The sequence below is a fragment of the Panthera onca genome, chromosome B1 (assembly GCF_046562875.1).
Source record: "Panthera onca isolate mPanOnc1 chromosome B1, mPanOnc1 haplotype 2, whole genome shotgun sequence".
NCBI lineage: Eukaryota > Metazoa > Chordata > Mammalia > Carnivora > Felidae > Panthera > Panthera onca.
Window position 1 is genome coordinate 168573301 of NC_138342.1, and position 11322 is coordinate 168584622.

Genomic DNA, 11322 nt, shown 5'->3' on the forward strand with positions numbered 1-11322 from the left:
ACTACGAGAGTGAACAGGCAGGCAGCAGCTCTCAGACTCACCAACCATCAGCCAGGTGCTTGACTTTATTTAAGAAAATTATTTTTCATTTGGTCTCATGGGCAATGGACCATGTCCTGCCTTTTTAAAACGAGATTGGGAAGCTAGAGCTGACCTGACACATCCCTCCGGTTTTCCTATGCACACTTAAACATTCTGCCAAAACTAATATCTTTATTCCTAAAACCTTCAATTCATGTAGGGCAAGCAGCGTCTGCCTGTGCTGTATGGAGCATGCACTTCAGCCTTTATATTACCCAGAGGAATGAGCTGCTATTATGAAATCATTAAATTAATAACTTGGTAATATAGGCAGATATATAAAACAATCTGTTCATAGAACAAAAGAAATTACTACGTTCCAAACATTCATAATTTAATTTAACAGCAAATTAAAGTAGCATACATAATTTTAGCCTCAAAATGTCAATAGTATTATGTAAATAGAGTACCGAGTCCTATTGCTCTGTGTGTGTGTGTGTGCATGCGCATGCATGCACACACACACATACAGGTGTGTAGTTGTGAGTGTTAAATGAGGGCGGGGTGCAGGGCTGACATTTACCTCCTGTAGGCCTCTTTTCTTCACGACAGAGAAGCAATTGACAGAAATAGATGAGGTGCCCAGCTTTTAATTAAGAATGTATTAAACATTCAAAGAGCTGTAGAGGGAAAGCTAGTGAGGCGCTCTGCTGGCTGCCAGGATTGGATGCTGAGCAAACAGTAAGAACTGCAGAGGAGACAGATCCGGGGGGCTGTGCCAGGGCTACCTCGGGAAGGGTGAGCGTCAAAGGCCACCAGGCCTAGAACATGGGATCTTAGGAGACAAATCGTACAAGTATGGAGATGAACCCATGGAAAGACAGGCTGCTGGCTAGCATGGAATTATCTCAGAGAAATGACCAGGACAGGAGAGGTCTTCCCCTGCCCCAGCATCTGACAAGAACTAGCCCTCCCACCCCTGAGCTCTAAGGTGGGTAAAGTAAGCCAGAGAGACCCTGGCCTATTCTGGTCAACTCCACAAACCACCTGCCTTGTGTGAACTGAAAGGAACAAGGCCAGTATGAGGCTGTGTGAGGGACAGGAGTCACTCCATGGCAGGAGTTCCTGACCCCTCTTCCTGGCAGGTGGCAGGCAGTGGTCCCTTTTAAAGGAGAAAGAGTACAAAGGCTTCCTATGTGAGGCTTCACCCAAGCTTTTCTCACCTCTGAGGAGTCATACCTGTTTCTGCTCCCATGAATTGTTTTCTAGGGACAATGGATAGCCCAGAGTCATGGACTTGCAATGCTGCAAGGGACATGTGAAGTCAGTGAGTTCAGTCCTGCTTCAAAACAACACAATACACACATGTGCATACACAGAATTTGGGATATAATTTCAGGGATTCACATATCCTGTTGATGAACCCAAAGTGAAGAATCTCTGGTTTGGCTGAAGACATTCATTAAGCATGGAACTATATGTATAAAGAGTAATATATATCTAGTACCAAAGGTATGAGACAGAAAGTAAGACAGGAATTCACAGAAGGCTTCCTGGAGGAGGGAAAACACTTGAACTTGAAGGATGGTTAAGCCTTAGGTAAGGAGATAAGAGGAAGAATAGATGGAATGAAGATTTAAAAAGAAAGAAAGAGACAGAGAGAGAGGAAGGAAAGAAGAAAGGGAGGGAGGGAGGGAGGGAGGAAGGGATAAAGAGAGATAAAAAGAAAGAAAAGAAAAAAACAATGAAAGAATGAAAGAAAAAGTAAGCCTGAATGCATGAAGGACAATTAGTCTTCCATGGATGAGGGTAGGAAAGGAAAGAAGGCATCCTATGGGGAAAGACCCTGTATAACACAGGTCTATAAACAAAAGCATATAAAACATTTATCTTCTTAGATATATTTATTTTCTGTGCATGTGAATAGTGAACTAGAGGAGAAAAGATTAGAACCAGGTAATCCAGTGAATAAACCATTCTAGTAGTTTAGGGGTGAGGAGAGCAGCAACAAGACTAAGTCTAAATAGGTGTGGGAAGGAGGGAACAGGAACACACATTATGAAGATAACCTTGACAGGACTTTGGAATGGTTGGAGGATCTATCTTTACAGGCCAGCTACTGTAACAAAACCCACAGAATCTAAATGGCTTAACACCAAAGGTTTATTTCTCACTCACATCACGGTATGATGTGGGTGAATGGAGAGACTTGATCCATGCAGTCATTCAGGGACCCATGTCCCTTCTACCTTGTGGCTCCAACATAGTCCACATTGTCCTCCACTGGATGTGTCTCCACTCCACATATGGCAGGAAGATGAGGGAATAGAGACAGCATGAAGAGTTTTATAGAAGCTTTTACTGCCAGCCCAGAAGGTAGTTAACATACCCCTGCCCGTGTTTTTTTTGGCCAGAGCTCATTCATGCACCTGCTGGAAGACTGCGAAATGTAGTCTAGCTACCCAGGAGGATAAGGGAAACAATTTCCCAGTTTCTATAGTTGCCAATGAAGAGAGAGGGAGAGGGAGTCAAGAATGAGTACTTTCAGGCCTAGGAACCAGAAGATTAATGGTATCATTGATACACATAAGAAAATTCAAAAGGGAAGCTACAAGGATCTAAAGCTTGGCATTTTACATCCATATGCCTAGTAATTAACCCAACAGAATAATAAAGTAGATTTGCTCAGACATACAGTTGCAACATTATCCCAGAAGCTTAGCATAACAATCTGACTCTTTCTTACATGATACAAGAAGTAACATGGTACAAGAAGTAACATATGACACAAAAACATTGGCAACAAGTTTTAATTTAGCTTTCCTCAAACCAAAGAAATGTAATGTTATCAAAGGGCACTATTAAGAGAGTAAAAGGGCAACCCACAGAATGGGAGATAATATTTGCAAATTACTTACCAGATAAGGGACTAATGTACAGAATATATAAAGAACTCCTACACCTCAACAACAAAAAACAAACAACCCAATTCAAAACATGGACAAAGGACTCAAACAGACATTTCTCCAAAGAAGATATACAAATAGCCCATAAGTACAAGGAAGGATTCTCAACACCACTAATCATTAGAGAAATTTAAATCAAAACCAATGAGAAATCACTTCACACCATTTGGATGGCTATTATTAAAAACAAAACGAAACCGTTTTTTTCATAACTAATTGGCTGCAAGAACACAGGTGTCATGAAAACCACCACTAAAAGTAAATCAAAATGAGAAAGGTAAAAACTCCTATCAACATCCCCATCATTGGACATGCAGATTCGGGCAAGTCTACCACTACTGGCTATGTGATCTATGAATGTGGTGGGAGTGACAAAAGAACTACTGAAAATTTTGCGAATGAGGCTGCTGACATGGGAAAGACTCCTTCAAGTATGCCTGGGTCTTGAAAGCTGCACATGAACGTGGTGTTACCATTGATATTGCCCTGTGGAGATTCAAGACCAGCAGGTTTTATGTGACCATCACTGATGCCCGGAAGACACGGAGACTTTATCAAAAACATGATTACAGGCACATCTCAGGCTGACCATGCTGTCCTGTTGCTGCTGGTGTGAATTTGAAGCATGTGTCTCCACATAGGGGCAGACCTGTGAGCATGCCTTTCTGGCTTACACATGAGTGTGAAACTAATTATTGGTGTTAACAAAATGGATTCCACTGAGCCACCATACAGCCATAAAAGATATGAGGAAATCGTTAAGGAAGTCATCACCTACATTAGGAAAATTGGCTACAACCCCAACATAGTAGCACTTGTGCCACTTTTTGGTTGGAATGGTGACAATATGCCAAATGCTGACTTGCCCTGGTTCAAGGGATGGAAAGTCCCCCATAAAAATGGAAATACCGGTGGAACCACACTGCTTGAAGCTCTGGATTGCATCCTGCCACCAACTCGTCCAACTGAGGAGACTTTGCCCCTCCAGGATGTCCATAAAATTGGTGATATTGGTACTGTCCCTGGGGGCCAAGTGGAGACTGGTATTCTCAAACCCATGGTGGCCACCTTTGCTTTAGTCAGTGTTACAACTAAAGTAAAGTTTGTTGAAGTGCACCACGAGGCTTTAAGTTAAGCTCTTCCTGGGTACAGTGTAGGCTTCAAGGTCAACAACGTGTCTGTCAAAAATGTTTGTCTTGGTACTGTGGCTGGTAACAGCAAAAATGACCCACCAATAGAAGCAGCTGGCTTCACAGCTCAGGTGATTATCCTGAACTATCCAGGCGAAATCAGTGCTGGATATGCACCTATATTCACACTGCTCACAAATTTGCTGAGCTGAAGGAGATTGATCATCACCCTGGGAAGAAGCTGGAAGATGGCCACAAGTCCTTGAAATCTGGTGGTGCTGCCATCGTTGATATGGTTCTTGGCAAGCCCATGTGTGTTGAGAGCTTCTCTGACTATCCTCCTCTGAGCCATTTTGCTGTTCATGACATGAGACAGACGGTTGCTGTAGGTGTCATCAAAGCAGTGGACAAAAAGGCAGCTGAAGCTGGCAAGGTCACTAGAAAGCTCAGAAACCTAAATGAGTATTATTCCCAATACCTGCTTCCTCAGTTTTAATCAGTGGTAAAAGAATGGTCTCAGAACTATTTGTGTCAATTGACCACTTAAGTTTAATAGTAAAAGACTGGTTAATGATAACAGTGCATCTAAAACCTTCAGAAGAAAAGGAGAATGGTGTGTGTGTGTGTGTGTGTGTGTGTGGCAATTTATTAGTTTTTTAAATCAGTACTTTTTTATGGAAACAACTTGACCAAAAATCTGTCACAGATTTTTGAGCCCCATTAAAACAAAAGTTTAGTGAGAAAAACAAAACAAAATATAACAAGTAACATCTTGGTGAGGATGTGCAGAAATCAAACCCTTGTGCATTGCTGGTTGGAATGCAAAATGATGTAACTGCTATGAAAAACCAAATAGTGGTTTTTAAAAAAATTAAACATGTATTTACAATGTGATCCAGCAATTCCACTTCTAAATATATACACAAAAGAACTGAAGGCAAGGATATGAGTAGGTATTTCTATGCCCATGTTCATAGCAACAGTAACCAAAAGGTGGAAGCCACCCAAATATCCATTGACAGATGAGTAGATAAACAAAATGTGGTTGATGTATACAATAGAATATTATTCAACCTTTAGAAGGGAGGAGATTTGAACACATGCTACAATATGGATGATCCTTGAAGACATAGGCTAAGTGAAATAAACCAGTCACAAAAGGACAAATATTCTAGGACTTCATTTACATGAGGCTCCTAGAGCAGTCAAATTCATAGAGACAGAAAGTAGAACGGGAGATGCCAGGAGCTGGGAGGTGGAAGAATGGGGAGTTAGTGTTCAATGGGTACAGAGTTTCAGTTTGGGAAGATGGAAAGTTCTGGAGAGGGCTGATGCTGATGGTTGCACAACAATGTGGATGTGCTTAATGCACTGAACTGTCTGCTTTAAAATGGTTAGTAAATTTTATGTTATGTATATTTTGCCATAATTTTTAAATCCCAGTGTAGTTAGCATGTAATGTTATATTAGTTTCAGGTATATGATATAGTGATTCAACAATTCTATACATTACTCAGTGCTCATCATGATAAGTGTACTCTTAATCCCCTTCACCTGTTTTACCCATCCCCCCACTTACCTCCCCTCTAGCAAACACCAGTTTATTTTCTATATTTATGAGTCCGGCTTTTTTGCTTCTTTCTTTTTCTTTGTTCATTTGTTTTGTTTCTTAAATTCCACTTATGAATTAAATCATGTGGTATTTGTCTTTCTCTGAACTGACTTATTTCACTTAGCATCATACTCTCTAGATCTATCCATGTTGTTGCAAATGGCAAGATTTCATTCTTTTCATGGCTGAGTAACATTTTGGGGTGTGTGTGTGTGTGTGTGTGTGTACACCACATCTTCTTTATCCATTCCTTTATCAGTGAACACTTGGGTCGCTTCCATATCTTGGCTATTATAAATAATGCTGCTATAAACATAGTGGTGCATATATCTTTCAAATTAGTGTTTCCATTTTTGTTGGGTAAATACCCAGTAGTGGAATTATTAGTGCATATGGTAGTTCTATTTTTAAGTTTTTGAGGAACCTCCATACTGTTTTCCACAGTGGCTGCACCAGTTTGCATTCCCACCAGCAGTGCACAATGGTTCCTTTTTCTCCACATCCATGCCAACACTTGTTTCTTGTGTTTTTAATACTAGCCATTCTGACAGGTGTGAAGTGATAGCTCATTGTGGTTTTGATTTGCATTTCCCTAATCTTTAGTGATGTTCACCATAATTTGTTAAAAGAATAGCATGGGTAAGTTCATCTCTCTAAAAATGCAGACTCTGCCAAAATGTGATTAGTATACACATTCTCTGCTCAGAGGCCCTCCCAACCACACATCTGTTTCAGCAGTAAGCTCATAATCTCTGTGCATCCCCAAACCTTCTCCCGGCTCTTCACCACAGTCCATGTGCACACAGACTGCCAGGAGTCAAGGGGGGACCTCACTGGCCTCTTCTCTTCCCTCCTGTGAGCCTCCCCATTCAACAGGCAAGTCTCTCAAATCCATTTTCCCCTTTTCTCACTGTGGCCTCAGGAACTGCTTCAGTTCTGGCTTCACAGAAGCTTAGCTCACTGTCTCTCATACTGACAGCTGCAATGGCCTCTAAGCAGGTCCCACTGCTCATGTCTCATCCAACCTTCTTCTCATTGTGGGGGCATCTTCCTGACCCAGGCCATGGTCTGCTCTGAGTTGCTCTCAGGAGGTACTATGTAAAATGCACATGTTATCTTACCCTCACCCCTGGCAGGTCCACTTCTATTACCCCATTTACAAAGAAGAAAATGAAGGGGCACCTGGGCAGCTCAGTCGGTTAAGCATCTGACTTTGACTCAGGTCATGATCTCAGTTTGTGAGTTCAAGCCCCACATTGGGCTCCACAGTGGCCGCACAGAGCCTGCTTGGGATTCTCTCTCTCTCTCTCTCTCTCTCTCTCTTTCTCTCTCTCTCTCAAAAATAAATAAATAAACTTTTGGGGTGCCTGGGTGGCTCAGTCAGTTAAGCATCTGACTTCAGCTCAGATCATGATCTCACAGTTCATGGGTTCCAGCCCCACATCTGGGTCTGTGCTGACAGCTTAGAGCCTGGAGACTGCTCCAGATTCTATGACTCCCTGCTACTTGAAAGGGCGGGCCTACGCCGGCCGACTCCATCTTGTTCTGTGTCCTTCACTTTGACCACGCCTCCTCCCCTTGAGTAACCTCCCGCTCACCTGCCTAACAGGACTCCGACCCTTCCCCAGCCAATCGGCTGAGGCCACAGCAATTACCTCACCAACTGCCCCTAGGCCCCAATAAAACCTTTGTCCTTTTGAAACTTGCTCTCCCAGGTATCTCACCGCTGTGTCAGTGCAGGTAGGGGATTGAGCTCGAGCTAGCTTGAATAAAGGTTCTTTTGTTTTTGCATCAGACTCGGCTCCCTGGTGGTCTTTGGGGATCACGAATTCTGGGCATAACACTACTCTGTCTCTCTCTGTCTCTAAAAAAATGAATAAATGTTTAAAAATTTTAATAAATAAATAAACTTTAACAAGAAAACAAAGAGGAAAATGAGAATTGGAGAGTGTCAGCCACTATGTCAAGGTCACATAGCTGACAAGTGGCAAAGCTAAGATTCCCACCCGGGCCATCAAACACCAATTAATAATAACAGCTAGCACCCACTCAGGACACCCAGTGTGTATAGAGCGTGGTTCTACGTGCTTTACACCCAACAGTTCACAAAACAAGACAATTATCACCCCCAGTTTACACTTGAGGACATCACAGTGGAGAGAGCTTAGGTAACTTGCCCAAATTAACCCAGTTAGCAAAGAGTGGAGCCAAGATTCAAACCCTCGGCAGTCTGGTCAAGACAGTGACAGACTGTCTCACAGTGTAGAGCACTCCCTCCAAAACCTGAAGAATAAACATCAGCCTCTGCAGCCTGGGAACCAAGCCCACCCCAGGCTGGTCACAATCAACCTGCCACACCCATTTAATGCTGTATCCAACCAGACATGGCACCGCAGCACCTCACACTGCTCCTTCATCCTGGGGTGTCCTTCAGAACCTTCCAACCCTTAAATACTAGTTAAAACTTTACAAAGTTCCATTGACTGTCATCTACTCTGGATACCCACTCTGACATCCAGCACCTGTTTAAAATTCATTCATTCAATGAAATTTATTACATACTTTCTGTAGCCAATCTGTGTGCCAAGAACTGGGGATGCATTGGTTAAGTAAGGCAAAGTTTCCATCCTTAAAATAGTGCCAAACATGTGTCATCATTTATTGGGTCCTATTCATGGATCCTTGGATTACCATGAACAATTTATGTGTTTATCTCTGTCACTACCTCATGGGCTCCCAGAGGTCAAGGTGACATCTTATGAAACTCTGTGTCCCTCTCCTTGTAGCTTGGTCTTGGTAGATAAACTCAGAAAACATGTTCAGTGAATCAATGTTTGAATGACTCAGTGGGCCCCATTGAATTACAAATCTCGTAAAATAAAACCCAGCTTCCCATGATGACTCACGAGATGGAGGAGTATAGCTTCCTCATCTGCAGAACTGGCCTCTGCATACTCGTTAGACTTGCTCTGTCACTGTTAATACTGTTCATTTGCATAGCAGTCCACATTTTACAAAACATTTCCACATCCATTTTCTCATTTGATTCTCCATGGTAGGGAAATATAATCTTTTGCATTGGCTTGAAATTAATTTTCTATATGTTCATAAGCATATTTTGATTGCTCCTGATTAAGTTGTCAAACCAAAGAAGTCTGCTGAAACTAAACACCATGTCCCCAGAGGATTAATCTAGAGAGTGGCTGGTTCAGAGAGTCCTGGAACAGTCTTCATCTGTTTGCTGGAGACACCAACTTCAAGGTTATGAGGGATCAAGGGGCAGGCTGAGGACGAAGTGCAAACTAGCTCACCACCCCCAACCCCCGCCCCAGGTGTGATGTGTGTAATATTCCTCAGGCACTCCTGGTGGCCCAAGGACAAAGGAAAGGAAAGAAAACAAATGGCCAACTGATAGAGATCACAGTCATACGGGACATGGGTCTCCATTACAAATGTCTTTGTAAATTATAAGAAAAAGGCAATTTTATCAGTAGCCTAATCTCCAGAAACCTATAGACTCAGTTTCCTGAGTCTGGAAGCATTACCCTTCCATAGTGATATGGGGAACAAAGACAAGAAAGAAACGGCAGGTAAAATCAAATTTTCTTATAACCTGCAGCCCGTTGACAGATACTTGAGGCAGGCAGAGTAAAAAGTTTCTCTGGGAACCCCCTACAGTTCTAATGTTAATGACTTACCTGAGGGAAACAACTTTAGCTTGACAATAGCAAGGCCTCAGGTTATCTTAGGAGTCCTCTTTAGCATATCAAAGTCCTTCTGGAGGCCCCCCCTTTTGACTTTACCTCCCCAACTTCATAGTATATAACCAGTCACTCTTCACAACCCCAGTGCAGCTCTTCTTCCTGTCCATGGGTCCTGTCCCATGCTTTAATAAAATCATTTTTTTACACCAAAGACATCTTCAAGAATTCTTTCTTGGTCCTTGGCTCTGGACCACCTCAAAAACCTCAACAAGGCCATGGTAAGGTTCAAGGGAAGGAACGATACACACAGAACTTGGCACAGAGTAAACAAAAGTAAAATGTTTTTTACTGATAATAGTAGCAAGGCAAGAATTAGGTTTTTGAACAGCTCAGAAACTGCCTTAAACCCCAAACTGAAAGTCATCCCTAGGCCTCCATCTTTCCTGAAAGCACAGTTTCTTACAGAATCCGGTCCAGTCATCACCCAGACCCTAATTCAAGCTCTTGAATTAAGAGCACACTCAACAACTCACTCCTTCCTTGCTTTGAACGGTTCATGCCTAAGTTCCAGCTCGAAATTCGCATTTGAAAGACATGATGTTTTCCGCTGGTTTGAAATTAATTTGCTGTAATTCACACTAGTGTATTTTGATTGCTTTTGATTAAGTTTAACAAACTAAAGAAGTCTGCTGAAATTAAACATCAAAGTAAACAGTCCCTTTTCCAAGGCGCCTTGTGCATAATTATCAGCCTTGTCATTCTTGCTAAATATATCCATTATGTGACAGCCCCTCTGCCTGGGTAGTGGTAATTAATACAGAATCCCAAAATCAATCCAGAGAAATCCTTTAAAATCAAGGAAGCTCATTTGCATAACTTTCTAAAATGCATGAATGAGTTGTTTTGAAAGTGGGGTGAAAAAAAAGGGGGGCTTTCACAGGTCAGAGTTTCTTTGTAAAAGTAAGTAAAATGGCCTGCATGTTTAATATTGGGTTTATTGTAAAGAAAAATAGGTCTTTGGTGGAAAGTATGAATAAACAGGTAAATGGCTCTTTGGAGCCGTCACTTTTCAGAAAGCTTCACCAAAATTAATGGCTAATCATTAACCACCCAAGCGACTAATATGTTGAGAAGAGTTCACAGGCAGCTTTGTTACACTGCTGAAAATGATGAAAATTAAAGTTAATATCACTTTCTTAAATGTAGAAAAATAAATATCTTTATACGGGGGAAAAAAAAAAGACTGCCTCGTGCTTTCATTTGTTTGCTTATTTTCACCCAGGGAAATACAGGAAAAAACCACCAGCTCTGGGGCGGAGCTCCAAAACCTGCTCCTTAGAAGCTGAGTGACCCTGGGACACAAGCTCCTGAAGCCTCAAGGTCCTCGCTGAAGGATAGGTAGGGACAGCCCGTGAAGGATAGGGACAGCCCACTCTGTCCCCAGCTCCCTCTGAGAGGTGTCAGGAAGAAGGGAGTGCCCCTTGGGGTGCCCAGTTCCTCTGCAGCTCTTCTCCGTGCACATCAATTATTAATTAGAAGGAGAAGAAGAAGAGGAAGACTTATCAAGAGTTTACCAGACCCCATGTTGAGCACTTGCCTTTTCATTTAATCCTCACAATAGCCCTATGAGAAAGTTGCCATTAGCATCATCTTGTTCTAAATGTTTAAGTGACTTTTCTAGTGAGGAAACTAAGGCTTGGAAAGGGCACCTAGCTAAGTGGCAAAGCCGGCTTCTGAACACAAGGGCTGCGTATGTAACCATTTGGGCTGTGCATGTAACCATCGCATTATGTGATGGCCCTGGGGGAGGGATTGCCAACCTGGATGTGCAATATAATCTCTGAAGATATATGCAAAACTGTGTACATGCATTTTGCGGAGGAGTGTCC

The 11322-nt window shown here is 42.3% G+C and overlaps 1 pseudogene; it reads left to right on the forward strand.

The window, feature by feature from the left end:
- The first annotated feature begins 3255 nt into the window (after positions 1-3255).
- Positions 3256-4613, forward strand: LOC132692926 (elongation factor 1-alpha 1 pseudogene; annotated as a pseudogene).
- The last annotated feature ends 6709 nt before the right edge of the window (positions 4614-11322 follow it).